The sequence below is a fragment of the Equus caballus genome, chromosome 5 (assembly GCF_041296265.1).
Source record: "Equus caballus isolate H_3958 breed thoroughbred chromosome 5, TB-T2T, whole genome shotgun sequence".
NCBI lineage: Eukaryota > Metazoa > Chordata > Mammalia > Perissodactyla > Equidae > Equus > Equus caballus.
In genome coordinates this window covers 34,240,717-34,251,379 of record NC_091688.1, presented here as the reverse complement: position 1 = coordinate 34,251,379, position 10,663 = coordinate 34,240,717, and the positions used below count along the sequence as shown (strand labels likewise).

Below are 10,663 nucleotides of genomic sequence, written 5' to 3'. Positions count from 1 at the left end.
CGAGAGGTGGTCCAGAAGGTGAAACTTTGTTGACATGCAGAAGACAAACAACGAAATAGACAACAAATTATAATAAGAAATACAAGCGATATGATTAACCCAACGAATAAGGTTTTGATAGTAGTCCAGAAACCTGGTCCTGACCAAGAGTTCAACCAATCATTTAGAGGTAGGGTAGGGTCAGACATGGATTTAATTTGGTGGCTCATATCAGATAGGAAGCCAGAGATATTTTGATGGTAGTCAGGAATATAGACCCAACATTCGGTTTTTATAATGGTGCAAGTGCCCCCGTGTGTTGCTGTCAAGACATCCAGTGCCATTTGGTTTTGGAGGACTGCCTTGGGCATTTGGGATACTTCTAAATCGAGCAGCGAAAGGCTATGTTGTGTATCATTTAATGCCTTCATAGTGAATTTGTTTAGGACTTCCATGTGCAAGATGACACTTTTGATTCCTAATTGGGGAAGGAAAATTGAGGCAACATGGTCATACCAGTGGAAGACACAGCAGGTCCAGCGCTGTTGCAGGTTGGGTAGGTTAGCAGGAGGAGATATCGTAAATGTAGTTCTACCTTGCATCCAGACAAAGCCTAGGGTGCATCGTCCAATCCATCCAGGTGGCAGCCAAGGCCGTAAGTTGGAGCCACATAACCACTGAGTGCCATTAAGGGCTAAGCAATGTATGCTGGGCCGTCTATCCCAGTCAGTGCCAAACCAATCAGTATTTTTTTAAGGCTATGATATGAGAACACATGTAATGGGGAATTTATCCCATATGTCGGGTGCTATTAGGCCATGTATCACAGGTGTGATCAGTTTGTTCCCAACATAGAGTGGCCTTTTGACTGAGTTGACCACTAGTAGGAGTGAGGCAAACATATTCATCCCAAATTTGCTATAGTCCATCCTGTGTGTATCAATAAGTTGGGGACTTTAACTTAGGAACTCATTGTTTATGGTCCACCTGTGACAAGGCAAATCTTGTTAGTATTTGGGCAGTAGAGCTGAAGGAAAAGGTTTCATTGCAGCCAGGGAGCTCCCAGGTATCAGAGATGGATGGCCACAAGGAGACATTATGATTAGTAGTAGATGAATCTTGTAAAAGAGAAGAGCTAGGATCTAATATCCATGAATGCGTACCATAGTTTCTACTGAAACATATTTTTTTCTCTCTAAAGTCACCCTCATTTTTACAATGTAGATAAATTAAGATTAACTGGTTTGCAAATAAAGTGTAGTTTCAATACAACTTGGTCCAATTATTTACATAAGTGCAGCAAGAATACCAATTAATTATACAGGCTCTCTTACATCTGCTTTGCTGGAATTTGTTTTATGAGGAATCTCAGATTGAACTGTAAAGGCCTCTCGAGGTCAGAAAAGCCAAGCCAAGGACTTGCCATCAGATTTTGCCTGCAATACCTACAGGTTTGGGTGGACTTCTCTCTTCTCGAGGTCCCCCAAAATATTCTGAGGTTCCTTGCACCTGCCAGATAAGCAAGCTTCCTTACTTACCAGGTAAGAGTGCCAGAATCTCTGTAAACAATGTACCAGGCCCATCTTTCCAAGTGGCTTTATTTCCAGAAAGTCCAATCTTTGTTCCTGAAAAGCTGTCTTGTCATATCTGAGCCTGTATGTTTCTCTCAAATATGACATTCCAGTCAAGGCTTTGGTAAGATAACCAATGTGTCCTGTTATAAGGAGACCAAATTCTTAGTGAGCTTATGCAAATAACTATATTGCCATGAAATAACCATACTCATAAAGAGTTTCCAAATTCTGGAGGGATCAAGTAGGGAGAAAAAGATAAATGTTTCAGTCTTGCTCATAAAGGTATAATTTCACTAAATTGCTGTAAATCATAGTTAGCATAAGAGAAAAGATTTCCTTAAATCTGAGAAAGTAAAACAACACATCAAAACTCAACAATATTTCAAACAGAAGTCATAAAAAAATTATAATCATCCTCATCAGTTCACACAGTCCTGTATAATCAATTCTTGAGCTTAATCTTCTGTTAGCAGATCTATGAGCTCAGTTTCTCCATTAGAATTCTATAATTTCTTACCCAGTCCAGTTTTACAATCTGAAAGTTTATCAGAAACCTGTAGTTTAGAACCCTTGTGTCAGAATCCTTTCCAGGAATTTCTCTGAAGATGAAACATATTTGCAAAAGCAAAATGCATCACAGCAAAACAGCAACTATCTGTAAATGGACAAAAGACTCAAAAGGGCAATTCACAAAGAAACTTGGCTACTTCTGGGACATACAACACTTCCAGATAATAACTAGAATTATGACTGATAACCAGGGCAGATCAGAATTTTAGGAATGTTATATAATTTTAAGACACTTATATTAATAACATTCACCCACATAATACCACCTAAGAAAGTTTATCGTCGCTTATTTGACAATACTTCCCATGTAGTTTAATAGACCAAATAAGCCTAATTAGTTTAGTATTTTCCTCCTTATAGGAAGAGAGAGAACAAATTTCTTTGAGAAGTCTCGGGCCCTCTGAAAATCCTCAGAGAAATTTTTCTTCCTTCTACGAGGTCAAAAGAAAGCCTTCATTCAGGATTTGAATATTTTTGAGGGAGAAGCTTGTCAAAAATATCAAAAGTTTTTAAAGTACTTGTTCAAATAGGAAACAATGCTCACTGTGAAACAATGCTCAGGTATCCATTCAAAGTGACAACAGAAACAGTCAAGAGCAAACAACACAGTCAAAAACTTTTAGAAGAGACCTCTTGCTTTCTGAACATAGGAAATTATTTTAACAAAACATAGATTTTCTGTCTTTGAGGTAGAGTTAGAGCAGGCCAAAAGTTCAAGAAACTTATCCTTTGAGAGAAAACCAAATTTTAATTTCTGCATCAGCTTACTTTTAACATTAAAATTCATTTACTTAATTGGATTTACTTTAATCTTATTCTACTTGACCAGGCATAAAACTCCTTTCTGAATTTCTCTTTCACAAACCTTCTACAACTTTCTTTTTATATTCAGAATTTGTCCCATGCTTGCTTTCTTCCCTTCTAGTACATTAGGACAAATTTATCTGTCTTAACCAAACAAACAAAAATACTTCCATTCTTTATACCCTCTTTTCTGAAAACATACATTTTAACTTTCCTTGAATACAGAGCTGTTTTCCTTATTAATTTCCAGAAGCTTTAATTATATATGTTAATTAGAACTTTTAACCATTAACAGACCCTAGTAAACGCTAAAAAGGTAAGCAATTATGAATTGTCTTTTATGTCAGCATTCTAAACACTTCATAATTTCTAGAAATACGCCGCTTTACAGTAACAGACCCAAAGACTTTTAACCCCTCTGCAATAAGAAGCCAAAAGTAGATAACTTAGATATGTTTAGCAATAATGTTTGTGTTCTATCCAATACAAAAATGACCCAGATACTCAGATTTTTATCATTTAACTTAACTTGGCAAAACTCAAGATTGTTATCAAAAAGAATTTGGAAGCTTTTTTTTTCCTCCATGTACACAAACCATAAAACAGTTATTGTACCCACTTTTATCTATTTAAATTATTTGTTTCCAACAATTAAGTTCAGATTACCTACGAAAACCTCATGAGACATTAGACAAATCTGGTCATCATTTAAAGCTATTATTTTGCTGATGAATTTCTAAGAGACAACATTAACTTATTTGACTAGTAAACCCAGGCTGAATGCATGCATCGTATGCAAATACCGACAACTCTGACAACAAGACTATTTTCAATCAAACCATCAAACTTAAACAAGCTTTCATTTACCAAAGATTAATTCACATCACGTTAACTTGAAAGACATTGGATTAATTTCTACTACATTTAGAATTTATGTAAGCGCTTACTTTAAGCCAATTAAACAGAGCTCTTAATTTTGGGGATACCATCCGGAGGTAAAATACCATACATATATTACATACACACAGACACACATACACAGAATCTCCACAGCTATTGTTTTTTTTACCAATATTTGTGGAGAAGACACTCAAGATGCTAGATTTTTTGCAAGGGCATGCTTATGGCCATTCCCCCCCTCCTTTTTTTCTTCAGTCTTAGGAATTAGTGATGGGCTAGATAGTAGTTCCTGGAGAGGGGAGATGATAATCCTTTTTGAGATAAAGGAACTGAGCGGAATCTGAACTGCCTCTAGAGCTGTATTTCCAGTCTTGCAAGGATTTTCTAAGGACAGTTGCTCTTGATTTCCCAGAAACTGGATTGTAACTTGAATGACATTCTAGGTTGATCTACCTGTCCAACTATATCATAAAGGCACAGAGAAACCCTTCAAGTTTTCTCCAAGATGGAGTTTCTGGGGCATAACCCATCCAATTGAAAGTGTTTCAAATTAGTTAAAATGCACCTGAGCAGTCAGTCTGGTCAGTCTCCGGGGATGCTTAGGGTATTCCCCATGGTGGTAAAGCCGGTGTCCAACTAACAGCAGCTGGAGAAAGGGTGCAGAAGCTGATTGCAGGTGTCAACATAGTTGTAAGATTTAGTCAAGTCCCGCTCAGCCTGGGCACTTTGTCCCTGAGCCAGTACAAGGGGAGCCAGGGAAGCAGGAAGCAAAGGCCTGAAACTGACTACTGGCTGGAGGCTGGGGCTCCCAGCACCAGGGTTGAGAGTTAAGTCCCTGGCAAAAGCATTTCAAGTTTTCAATTTTACACAAGGTCCAGGTTCTACTCAGGGCCAGCCTGAACTTAACCTCGACTTGGTGACAACAGGGGAGATGATGAACAAGACAGACAAAGAAAGGAAGAGAAGAGATCAGACCTCGCCCTCATGGCCTCTTCCTGAGGGTCATCAAGATAAGAGTCACAGAACAGTTCCCGTGCCGGGGCACACAACCCCAGCAGGACAGCTCACAGAATGAATCACAGGTCTCCTACCCTCATAGCCGACTCAGTAGGTGACTAAAATACTCAATGAATCAACCGTAAAGAGAGGGCACCCCACTTGGGGTCCCTGGGGTGATCAGGCCAGGAAACCAGAGTGCGGGAGGGGCTCCCAGGGGTGGAGCCTTTGACTCTAAAGATTTCTTTGTTTCCTGGTTGCAAAGCTCAAAAGGAAACCAAAATGGCCACTGCAACTCTAAGAGAGAGGAAAGAAATGGATCCATTACCTTGAAAATACCCCCTGAACCTAGGGCAGCATCCTGCCCGTTGTTCCTCCTGTGGGGTTCCTATAGCAAGGGGTGATGGGGGCGTCCCCCAGCATTGCATCCCTTGTATACCTTCCCTATTATGCCTGGCAGTAACAGGTGCCTGGTGAACGGCACCCGAGAGAAAAGGAGCCATTACCTTGAAGATCCCCCCTGTTGGGGTTCCTGTAGCAAGGGATGATGAGGGCAACCCTTGTGTATCTTCCCTATTATGCCTGGCAGCAATAGGTGCCTGGTGAATGGTCCCCGAGAGAAAAGGATAGAGAAAAACAGTGAGGAATTTTCTGCCGGTCTGGGGTACATTCTACCCAATTGCATCCTGGAGCCCTTCTCCAAAGAAGGGGTTCCCATACTCAACCAAATGTTAGAGTCTGGTACTTTCCTTGAACCGGAATCCCGATTGGGACTTTCCCGCAGTTCCGAGTGTGGTCAGGAGCCATAGGGAGGCATCCCAATCCAGCCTTAGGAAAAGAAACCTTCCACAGGAGTCTTGGAGATTGACAACCGTCCTAATAACTTAAGTGGTTGACCTGTGCCCACATAAAATTTATATATTACAGATGGGATTAGGAAAGAATGGATTAATTCATTCTACATCACCCTGAGGCTTAAGGTACTGATTCTCTTCAAGCTGAATGCCATGATTTGCCCCATAGAGTAGCCAGGGCAGCAAATGTGGATTCATACAGCTGACCAAGAAGGTTCCCCATGGAGAAGTGAATTTAGATCCATCCTTAAAAAAGAGAAAGACACAAGGGGAAAAAAAGGGCACTTACCAGAACTTGAGCTCACAAGCCAATGAAGCAAGATCCACGAACGGGCCACCAGAAATGATGCGGGGTTGGCGAGCAGAAGAGTGGAAAAGAAAGATTCCTTGGACTCTCAAGGTCTGGCAGTAGTGTGCTTTTCTTTAGAGAATAGTGTGGAATAACATGGGGACAGGACCCGTGGGCAGTAAAGAGCTGCTGCTGAAAACATGGGTTGAGAGTAGGGCTAAATTTATAAAGCATGGGTATGTGACTTATTTTTACTGGAAAAAGAAAAGATGATGTAAAAAGTCATTAAATGGTTTCAGTGCAGATGGGGTCTGGTTATTGTGTGGTCGTGTAACTTTAGACATGAATCTGGTCATATAGACCACATGTAGGCGAGAACGCCCTGGGCTTCACCCCCGGGGGCAGCCTTAATCCACAACATAAAATCCATCGAGTGATATACTTGGGGACATAGCCCAGGTAACCATGGGCTTTTCTACCTGGGGCAGCCTTGATGCACACGACTAAACACCATACTAATGAGGACGGCTGCGGCTGCCGACCCCGCCCACGAGGACCTGCCCGCCACCGGTGCCCGGCACATGTGCCCCACCCGACCCGACAGCCAAACGACCGCGTCATCCAACAAAGCGGACCGCGACCCGCACCCGGACCCGCACACGACCCCGACAACGACCGCGCGCCCGGCCCTGGCGGCGGCGGCTGGAAATGCCGAGTCTGCGACGCCTCTTGCCTCCCGTGCGGAGATCGCGCCGCGAGGAAGAGGCCCTCTCGAGAGGGCCAGCGAGGCGGCGAGGAGAAGGGGGCGCGCGCCGGGCCGCGTCCTTGTCCCCGCCGGCGCCCGGGGTGGGCGACGGGGCGGCGGCGGCGGTGGAGCCGGGCGAGTCCGCTGGCCTTGCTGCCCGTCGGCCGGCGCGCGCGTCCCGTCCGTGGCGCGCCCACAAAGACGCCCGCCAGGCGCCGCGGGCGGCCAAGGGCCCCGCCGGCCGCGTCGGCTCCCAGCCAGGCGAGCGGCCACGCGCCCAGGCCCGCCGTCAGGATGGCCGAGCGGTCTAAGGCGCTGCGTTCAGGTCGCAGTCTCCCCTGGAGGCGTGGGTTCGAATCCCACTCCTGACACGCCGACCTTTTGGCACGCCCAACCAACGCCCGCCTCCCGGGCCTCCCGCACACCCGAGCGCCGCCCTTGGCCGCCTTCCTGGCCGGCCCGGGGGCGCTCCAGCCTGTGGCCGCCGCGCCAAACTCCAGGCCCCTACACGCACGCCTCTCGACCCCACCAGCTTCTCACGCCCGCCGCTGCGCGGGCCTGGCGCACTCAGCCCAGGAGGCTGCCCCAGCGCCTCGAACCCACTGGCAACCGGCCTTCCCGACACAGCGCGCGCGCCCCCGCCCACTCACTCACACACCCTTCGCACCGGACCCCACACGCGGGGGCTTCAGGACTTCGCGCCACATCGTTCCTCGCCTGCTCTCCCCTTCCCCCTCCGCACACAAGCCCCCCCATTAGGGGGTTGTGTAGCCCTCCCTCCCACTCGCGCTCCCACTCCCACTCCCCCTCCCCCTCCCCCACCCCACCCCATCCCACCCCACCCGACCCTGCGTGAGCAAAGCCCTCCACGGGTCACCCTCCGACTTCTGCCTGGCGCACAGCGCCTCGCTCCTGGAGCGCCACGCCTGCGCAACGGGCGGCACACCGTCCAACACGCTGTCTTTTCCCACAGCCCCTGGCCGCCCGGCCCGTCCATCCTCTCCACACCCTGCTCAGGTCGCCGTCCCCATCTCGCTGGCCTGTGGTGCCCACCACGACTTTTCACCTCGGGGACTCGCCCGGGCCACACATGCCTGCCTCCCGGGCCCCACGCAGCCCGGCCTTCTGCTCGCCAGCCCAGCACAGCGCCCTCCCTGCACGGGGCCTGCCTGGCACGCGGGCCCAACCCGGCAAGCTGGCTCCGGGGAGCAGCGAGCCGAAGCCCTGGATCCCCGTCGCCCACACGCAACGTCGGGCCCACGGCCGGGGCCAAGCCCCGTCTGCACGCGCCAAGGCGCCTCGGGGGCCCAAACCCACGACCACACGACGGCGCGCCTCCTCCGCGGGCGGCCCGCCAGCCGGCAGCCACTCTGCCAAAGCGCGCCCGCCATCCAAGAACGCGCTCCTGCCTCGCCACCAAGGCACCCCGGAGCCGGACCCTTGCGGGCGAGCCGTCGGCCAGAGCGCAGGCGCCAGGCTCAGGCCCCTCGGGTCTCTTGGCCTGAGCGCCGCTCAGCGGCGGGCGGCCGAGGCGGCGCTCCCCAGCCCGCGGCTCCCACGGCCGCCCCCACGCCACGGCCCTCCCACCCAGCCCTGCCCTGCACGGCCCTGCCCTGCCCTGCCCTCGCCCGGCAGGCCGCGCCGTTCGCGCCCGCGCACGGCCACGCGCCCAGCGCACCCGCGGGGAAGCCCGCCGCCCAGGGGACTTGGGCACGGGCCCGTGGGTCGTCGAAGGGAACGTCGCCCGCCACAGATCGCCGCCCCTCGTTGGCATTCGAGCGCGGGCCAGGCTGGGCGCGGCTCGTGGCTTCCTCTGGCGACGCCGGCAGGGTCGCGGCGGCCCTGGGCCGGACACAAGGCGCGGGATGGGCCGAGGCCGCCCCGCTCTGTCGCAGCTCCTCCGCGCCTCGGCGCACAGGTGCCACCGCGCCTCCGGGTCTCCCTGCTCCGCACCCCCTCCTACCGCGCCTGCCCCCCCCCCCCCGCCCGCCCCCGAGCGCCCTCCAGGGCCCCGCAGTCTCTCTTTCAGCTGCCCCGTCCGCCGCCTGGCTCGGATGGAGGAGATGGCCCCGCAGGGCCGTGACCAATGTTAGTGGCGCCAACCACCGGTGCATGGGTGGTTCAGTGGTAGAATTCTCGCCTGCCACGCGGGAGGCCCCCGTTCGATTCCCGGCCCATGCAGCACCCCGTTCCCTTTTGGTCCCGCGGCCCCGACGTCCAGGTAGGCTCCGTCTCTCCTATTTCTGGGCACCTTTCCCACACTCGTTTGTCCCCCTTTCACTTCACTCCCGCACGTGCTCTCTCCTCCGTCCGGTTCTGTCCCTTCCCCCTCTCCCGTCTCTTTTCCGCTCTGAATAAGCTTATACTGTCTTGTCCCAAGCACTAGTAAGGAAGTTGATACATTGCATTCTCCCTGAGGGTCACAAAGTCGTTGTTGCCCTGGAGCAATTCAAAATCGTTCCACAGCGTCGGTTCAATGCATTCCCTGTATACACTTTATCCCTCTTGGCTGACGTATGCAATGTTTCCTACCCACAACTACCTCAATGCCCTGGACCATGGTTCATTTCTTTTGTCATTGACTGTTCCTGCCCCTCAGAGACTCACACCCTACCAGTAACAGACCTTTGTCCTCCTTGATCCTGATTCCGGTAGTTTTAATCAGGGAGGAACTGGGGAGTGAACAACAGTGCTGGAAAGCAGGCATTCAGCAGGGTGAGAGAAGGCAGGCCAGTGAGCAGGGCAGTGAATACTGTGGTCCCGCCCCTGATGCCTCTGCTCTGTGAGAAAGACCAGGGTGGAGGCACTGACAGGGCCTTTTCTTAATTCTGAGGTTTTGAGCAGGGAAAGCCTGTAAATCCACAGTCAGACTTGGTGGCCTCAGTGCTCATTCTTGGAGGTCACAAGGGGGTCACATCCTTGGAGGTCACAAGACTTGGCATGGAGATTTCAGGGGGAGGTGACTCAAGCAGTCTGGTTGGGAAATGGTCTGACCTGGAAATATACTAGCCAGGACAGCACCAGCTCACTAAGTTCTCAGGTCAGGAGGACCCAGCTATGTAAGGCATTAGGAAAGTCGGGATTTCTCCTCTATTCAACCTCTGCTGTCTGTTGGCTCAACACTAACAGCAGCTTATCACCTTCAACTGAACTTATCTCACAACAAGGATATGCTCTGGGCAGCCTGCAATTCCAGGCTATGAGGAGTAGGGGGATGGTTAACGGTGGTATAGGGCTCTGAGTGCATTTTAGTTGACCTTTGCTGTCTGCATTGCTGCAAGATATTTTTCAAGACTGATGCTCACATTCTCTTGAACATCACCATTTACCCTCGAGGACCCCATTTCCAGAATTGTCCTCAGCCAACTCACCTGCCAACATGGGAACACTGCTTTTCTTGATGGTCTTGACTTCTTCAGGCCTCTCTCTTCCAGTCAACTTCCAGCATGCAATGTTTGTGTGTTTGTGCATTAAAATACACATAACATAAAATTCACTATCTTAACCATGTTTAAGGGTACGGTTTAGTGATATTAATTACATTCACACTGTTGCACAGCCATCATCACCATCCATCCCCATAACTCCTTTCATCTTGTAAAACTGAACGTCTATACCTATTAAACAATAACTCCCCATGCTACCCTCTCCCCAGCCCCTGGAAACCACCATGCTACTTTCTGTCTCTTTTCTATGATTCTGACTACTCTAACTACCTCATATAAGTGGAATCACACAGTATTTGTCTTTTTGTGACTGGCTTATTTCACTTTGCATAATATCCTCATGATTCATCCATGTTGTAGCATATGTCAGAATTTCCTTCCTTTTAAAGACTGAATAATATTCCATTGTGTGAATATGCCATATTTTGCTCATCCATTCATCCATCGATGGACACTTGGGTTGCTTCCATGTTTTGGCTATTGTGAATAATCTGCTATGAACATAG

The 10,663-nt window shown here is 49.5% G+C and overlaps 1 non-coding gene across 1 annotated transcript; it reads left to right on the top strand.

Moving 5' to 3' along the window:
• Nucleotides 1-6,999: 6,999 nt before the first annotated feature.
• On the top strand, nucleotides 7,000-7,082 carry TRNAL-CAG (transfer RNA leucine (anticodon CAG)). The gene has a single exon. It is a non-coding gene; the product is annotated as a tRNA-Leu (tRNA).
• Nucleotides 7,083-10,663: the final 3,581 nt, after the last annotated feature.